Below are 7,435 nucleotides of genomic sequence, written 5' to 3' on the forward strand. Positions count from 1 at the left end.
TCGAATCATAGAAGACATTTATTGAGAAGGCCAGCTAACCAAGAAGAGAGGGTGCTTACAAGCATTCAATGGGGACAGGATTATACAGGGGAAGGGGCTGGGGTGAGGCTGGGGATGCAATGCAGCTATGCACAGCCCTGAGGGTCCCCAGACGTAAGCTATTGTCATCAGGTAACGAAATGATGTTGATGAGATGATGTTTTGACTCCTGGTGGGTGGGTCTGACCATGCTTATAGGTTCTGCTTGCTGAGTTCACAGCTGAGTCACCTCCTCCATTGCTTCCCACAGGCTTTGGAAAGGAAACTTAGGAACAACTTAACCCCCTATTCGCATAAGTACTAGTATATGTGTTCTAAGATTTAAAATGATATGATTATTTTTCAGATTAATGCAGGTGCTCTATCTATCAGACCATAAGTCCCCCTATCATTTGTGCCAGCCCTGCTTTCCGATGGGTTGACCAAGGTTGCAATATTTTGAGAAATGTTCCCATGCTTGGCTGAATTCATTTAGAAACTATATACCCTCCTTACTGAGTGACATTCAAGCTCTTCACGGCTTCTGCCTGGGCTCAGCATGAGACAACAGAACCATAGTAATCCCGGCAGAAGGGCTGGAGTTTCCAGAAACACTGGAAACAGCTCTAAGTTCCCCATAACTCACTCTTACCTCCCAGAGCTCTTTATGGGAATTATTCAATACAACCAATGCAGTGTTTAAAAGGAAGGTTCTAGAGGCTGTAAAAAGAAGCCAGTGTTGACCCCCTCTGCCCCAGCCCCATTTCTCCCCACCTGTTCTACATCAATCCAGGGGGGAGGCAGAGCAGAGAAAGGGGTCTGCCTTTACTCAGAAGTCCCAAAGCAAATCAAGGAAAGTGTCTGCCATCACCAACAAGCTTCCTTCTTTGTGTCAATGCTGTCCCCTTCTGGTGTAAATTATAAATTCATTAGAAAATAGCACTAATCACAGTCATTCAATAGATGAAGCACAAAGATGTGATCCTATGAGTTTATATGTATATATATCCCCAAAATACTCCTGGAATCTATTTAAAGCAGAATTAAATATATCTACTTTTCAAGCTCCTACTTTTTAAAATATACCACTGAGTGCCCGAGCAATTAGAGAAACTCCTTCAATGTTCTCCCTATGTCCATGCATGATCCCCACCTTCCAACCCATCCCCATATGTGACAGCATGGACAAACCGAAGGCCTTGTGCTAAGTCAAATAAGTCAAACAGACAAAGACAAAGACTTATCACTTATTTGTGGAATAGATATAGACTCAGATACAGAGAAGAGCCTGGGGGTGTTTGCAGCAAAGGACGGACCAGGACTGACTAGCCTCACTGGACGGACTCCCTGCCTGCCCCCAGGAGGGCTCAGGCCTCAGCAAGCTGGCTCAGCACGGAGAGGGCCCCATAGAGGGCAGACAGGGGCTCCTTGGCTTCTGGGTCCCAGGTTGACCTGGTGGTGTTTACCTCCATCTTCAGGCCACACTCATCTAGCAGCCCATAGGTAATGGCCAAGCCCTCCCCCTGGAGTGGGGCGAGGAGCTCGGGCTGGAGGGTAAAGGGAGTGTTCTCAGAGCAGTTGAAGTTGGGCTCCAGGATGCTCCTCACCTTAAAGAAACAGTATCAGATGTTACAGGTCAGCCTCTGAGGTCAGGAAGAGAGAACCTTCGGGCCCAAGGGCCAGGGGTCATGCAGGGTGACTGTGGGGGCAGGAGCTCTGGGGTCGCGACCTGTTCCTATATTGCGGTCAGTGTGACCACGGACACGTTGTTGGAAATCACTGAGCACTGGCTCCTCAGCTGATAAATAGGGACACTGACACTTACTCAGCAGAATAGTGGGGTTTGGAATTGTGTGTGTATGCCTGTGTGTGCAATGTGTGTATGTACGCGTCTACACACACATACGTACTTACATATATATGCATACAGAGAGAGTGTGTCCGATTTGCAAATGGTAACTGTTTGAGTACATCAGGGGTATAACTCAGAACCCTTGAGCTCCCCAAACCAGTATTCACAGATTGCTATTTTAGAACTGGGGGGAGGGGCCCTCTGCAGGGTTGCCATGGAAACAGAGACCTTCCCCAGGTACACTCATGCCCACTGGGCCTGTTTCCCAGACAGAGATGCAGCCTGGATTTCCCAGGCCCACACCAGGACCTCCCCTCCCCTCCCAGCAGCAACCCGAGTCATCCCTCCTGTCTCAGAACCATTCTTATCCTGCTTCCCTCACTCTTTTCCAGGACGCCGGCCCCTGGGGATTGCTCACCAGGTCCCTCTGCGGGAGGAGGATCCTCTTCTCCATGGACTGAGCCAGCAGAACATGTTGGATGTCACTCAGCACTGGGGACAGGGGGACATTTGGGGAAAGAGTCAGATTTTCCTGTCCCCACGGTGAACGCAGAGACCTTTAGAAGCGAACTCTGAGGCAGAGGAATAAAACTCGCTGGCGTGAAGGTCAAGTTCCCTGCCCTGGAAAGTCCCCCTTCTGCTCATGCTGATGGGATGGTCTCCAGGAAGCCACCTAACATGGTCCAGGGTGGGCTTCTGTGGCTGGACCTGGCATCACCGCCCACTGATCCGCTGCATGAACCTGGCTGGCCTTGCAGGCCTCAGGCTCTGTCACAGGACAAGCTCATCACACTGAGCCCTGCTGACCTCGGAGAGGCCTGTGATGTGAGGGCGAAAAATCATAGCATGTCAAGGGGTTTGGAGAGGTGACACCTAAGGTAACCCTTTTGGGGCTCTGGGGGACCAACCTTGTGACTCCCCCATTCTTCCTCCAAACCACTCTTACCCATTAAGGCTTCAAGCAGGTAAAGGATGGGGCATATTAAGACAACCGCTGGATAGCAGGAGTCCTTCTGCAGTTCAGTTAGGATGGTGCTACCAGGGCCATCCAAATGACCGAAGGATTCCTTTTCAAGCTATAGGAGACAGGGCTTATTAATGATGGTGATAATAACATCAGTGATTTCGCCTGTAAATTCTGCATCTACAAGTGATTAACCAAGGAGTGGGGGTAATGGCTCCATGCACCCCCAGGAGTATGGAGCACCCCCAGTCTGTGAGGGCTGCCTTCCTGGCCCTGGTCGTTGGGCACACGACATAGTCCTCAACCTCAGACATCTTTCTCATCCCACTAAGATTACCCCCATTTTCCTTCCCCCGCACACCTTAGCAGTCATACCTCTGAAACATCCCCCATTTACAAGTCGGCGGGGCCACTCACCATGTCCATGAGGTCCTGAAGAGCCTCGTGGTCCCCAAGCATGGGCAGGATGTTGGAGAACACAACGTTCTGCATGCCCTTCGAGAGCTTGGTTGCTTCTACCTTCTGGGAAACCTCCTCTTGTAGCAGCTTGAAATCTGCCCCCAGGCATTAATGCCAACCAGAAACAGAGACAATTCTCAGAAGCCCTACCTCTGAAACATCCCCCATTTACAAGATGGATCAGGCTTAGGGAGCGGCGGGGCCCCTCACCGTGTCCATGAGGTCCTGAAGAGCCTCGCGGTCCCCAAGCATGGCCAGGAGGTTGGAGAACACAATGTTCTGCATGTCCTTCGAGAGCTCGGCTGCTTTTACGTTCTGGGAAACCTCCTCTTGTAGCAGCTGGAAATCTGCCCCCGGGCATTAATGCCAACCAGAAACAGAGACAATTCTCAGATTAGACCATTCCTTTCCCATCAACATGAGCAAAATTCCTCTTCCCTTCAAGCTGCTGACCCAGAGCATCTCTGAAGATGGCATGGTTGAGCTCTGGGATGAAACCACAATAGGCCAGAAAGATGGAGAGTCTCTGCTGAAATGAGGTGGGGGTACACGCAAGGATGAGAGGAGAGGATCCGGGAAAGGGTTACGGAAAGAGGAAGAAACTGACCAGGTGCTCACTTCTGACACGTCGCAAATAATGTGGGTTCTAGAGTGGTCTCCAAAGATGAAAATGTCAGAGATTCTAGCATTGGACTTCAAAATGAGGTTGACATGACAATTATGTGAATACGTATATAAAGTGCTTAGTAATACATGCAGTTGTGCCTGTATCTTCAGGGTCTATAAGGAATTAACTAAGGAGTGGATGTTGGGGGATGCCTGCTTCTGCCAGGACACCTGAGGTGGCCTCAAGGTGACCTTGTAAGAGTGAGAAGTCACTAGAATGAAAGCGCCAGGGAGGCAGGCATTTCTATTTGGTTCACTGCCGAATGGCAAGTGGTCATCTCCCTTTCTCATCCCCCAAATTTGCTTGAGAGACACTTCTTAGAGTCTGCCCTCTACTGCTGCCACCCTCTTGCTTAACCTCTTTCTGCTCCATCCCAGTCCATCCCTCCACATCCCTGACCCTTCCTGACCCTTCCCATCCCACAGAAACTACAGCTAGGCCCCAGGGCCATGGTGGCAAAGGCAGGGGCACTCTGCCCTGCTCACCAGATGAGTACAATGAGGACCCTCCCCACCCCAGCAAACACACACTCCTATTGGGTGCCTATGGAGAAATTAACACCACATCCAAGAGTTAGTCTCTGAAGAATCTCGGTTTGTCTATATTCTGTCCCTTCTCCCCAACCCTGTCTTTTCCATTCACCCCTGTCCTTTGCCCAGGGAACCAGAGTCCAGTGGCTCATGTGAGGATGGCAAAGGCAATCACCTGAGATTTCAATTGTGCAAAATGGGCCTCGTGGAGGGATCACATCTCACGTTCCTGGCACTAAAGTCACCTGCTCACTTGTGAAGTGCAATTCCTACTGCCATTCCATTGGAAAGACTCAGTCTCCACTCCCCTCTCCCCGCCCCCCAACACACACACACTGACTCCAGTATTCAAAGAAGACAGGTGACTCTCCCTGTGGCCAGGAACCTGTGTGGGTCACAGCAGTGAGATGAGGAGGTGGTGGAGGAGCCTGGCTGGGGAAGTTTTCCCTGTGAGTCTGTGGGTCTGAGCCCAGTAGGGTGTTTATGGGTCCAAAAAGGGTCAAGATTCCTTGAAAGAATGCCTGTGTGGGAAGAAGCCAGGTCAACAGAGTCAAGGGCATCCCCAGTATTCAAAGAAGACAGGTGACTCCCCCTGTGGCCAGGAACATTTGTGGGTCACAGCAGTGAGATGAGGAGGTGGTGGAGGAGCCTGGCTGGGGAAGTTTTCCCTGTGGGTCTGTTGGGGCTGAGCCCAGTAGGGTGTTTATGGGTCAAAGAGGGTCAAGACTTCCTGAAAGAATGCCTGTGTGGGAAGAAGCCAGGTCAACAGAGTCAAGGGCATCCCTACTGGAGCCTCTCACATCCCTGCACCAGCAGCCCCCACACTTCCTCATCTGGGCCAGATGTTCCCAGTTTTCTCAGGGTCCCCTTAGGAACTTTTGCATCAGAATCACCTGGAATGCTTGTGGTAACTCATGTCTGTGGGGCTGAGCCCAGTAGGCTGTTGATGGGTCCAAAAAGAGTCAAGATTTCCTGAAAGAATGCCTGGGTGGGAAGAAGCCAGGTCAACAGAGTCAAGGGCATCCCCGCTGGAGCCTCTCACATCCCTACACCTGCAGCCCCCACACTTCCTCCTCTGAGCCAGAAGTTCTAAGATTTCTCAGGGTCCCCTGGGGACCCCTTGCATCAGAATCACCTGGAATGCTTGCGGTAACACAGGGTCCTTGGCCTCACTCCATACCTTCTGCACCAGGCTCTCCAAAAAGGAAGCTAGAACCTGCCTTTTCAATAGGCACCAGGGTGATGATTTTCCACTCTAGTCTCACATTGGAGATTGGCCTTTTCCAGCCAAAGACCATGGTGATGCAGTATCCAGGGAGAAGAGAGTCCAAGGCGGGAATAATCAAGTGTGGGGGTGTTGATGACGACATGAGTAAATTCTGATTATCTCCGAAGTCACAGAGCAAGGGCTATGGACAATTATTGAACTGTTCTTCATATTAGCTTACTCTATAACGTGATAGGAGGATGGAATTAGTTTATGGAAGGGCAATGCTCACTGCTTTGGGCCATTCTTTGTAAAGGTCCTTCTAGTTACCCTTAGGCCTAAACTGTAGAAACAGGCAAGCCCCATGGGTAGGGCCTGACTTGCAGACACTGCTGTGAGCTTAGCCTTCAAAGTCCATCTCCATTTAGTTCACACTTGTCAACACTTATAAAATATAATTTTGAAGTTTGAGTTTAACTACTGACCCCACAAGATTGGAGAGCTCATACTCATTCCATCTATTGCCACTGATAGGAGGTCACTGACTGCAGGACCCACCCTTCACCAGATGTTGCAGTGAGAACACTATAATGAACAGTGAGTGTGTACATGTGCGTGTATGTGTGTGTGTGTGTGTGTGTGTGTGTGTGAGTGTGTGTGTGAGAGAGAGAGAGAGAGAGAATGTTATGTGTGGTGAGGGAACCCCCAATGTCCAAGTAGACATATGAGGCTGGCCTCTACCTGGAACTCAACATTTGGCCATAAAAGCACAAGGGTCCTGAGCTGCTTGTTGCATGCATCCAAAAATAAATGAATGAACGAATTAATTAATTAAAAGAAAGAGAGAGGAAGGAAGGAAGGAAGGGCTAAGGAATGTATAAATTTATAAGTAAAACTCAGTTTTCTGAGTTGCTTGGAAACCTTCAATTTGAGTTCTGAGATTGGGTCTTCCCTACCCCGCAGGCTTCTGGTTCCCTCTTAGTAAACACCTAGTCAAAAGTGTTCCTGTATTCTTTCTAGAAAAAGAATGGCAAGTGGTCATCTTCCTTTCTGATCCCCCAAATTAGCTTTAGAGACATTTCCAAGGGTTCTGCCCTCTACTGCCACCCTCCTCTTGCTTAACCTCTTCCTGCTTCATGCCAGTCCATCCCTCCAACTTTCCAACCTGTCATGACCCTTCCTGACCCTCCCTTGCCCTCCCTAACCTACAGAAACTATAGCCAGGCCCAGGGGCCATGGTGGAAAGACAGGGCTAATCTGCCTTGCTCATCAGATGAGTACAAGGAGGACCTTCCCCAACCCCAGCAAACACATACTCATTCAATCGAGGGGTGGCAGGGTCCATGCCACCTAGAAGAGAAATCAAATTACCACCCAAAAGTTAGGCTCTGAAGACTTACAGTTTGTCTACATTCTTCTCCCCGATCCCCTCTTTTCCATCCACCCTGCCCTTTGTCGAGGGAACCAGAGCCCAATGGCTCAGATGAAGATGGCAGAGGTAACCACATGGGGTTTCAGTAGTAAAAAGGGGCCTTGTGGAGGGATCACATCCCACTATATACTATCTGTCCACTTAAGGACTGGGGTTGACATATGCTTACTGTTGGTAAGAGGAACAGAAGTGGTCACTCACAACAGCTCAGTCTCTGCTCCCCCAACTCTCTCTTCTCTCTCTCTCTCTCTCTTTCTCTCTCTCTCTCTCTCTCTCTCTCCCTCTCTCTCTCTCTCTCTCTCTCTC

At 49.9% G+C, this 7,435-nt stretch overlaps 1 pseudogene; it reads right to left on the minus strand.

The window, feature by feature from the left end:
• LOC102258998 overlaps positions 1 to 7,435 on the minus strand; it is a 20,751-nt pseudogene continuing 13,316 nt past the window's right edge.

Source organism: Myotis brandtii, unplaced genomic scaffold (genome assembly GCF_000412655.1).
Source record: "Myotis brandtii unplaced genomic scaffold, ASM41265v1 scaffold912, whole genome shotgun sequence".
Lineage (NCBI taxonomy): Eukaryota > Metazoa > Chordata > Mammalia > Chiroptera > Vespertilionidae > Myotis > Myotis brandtii.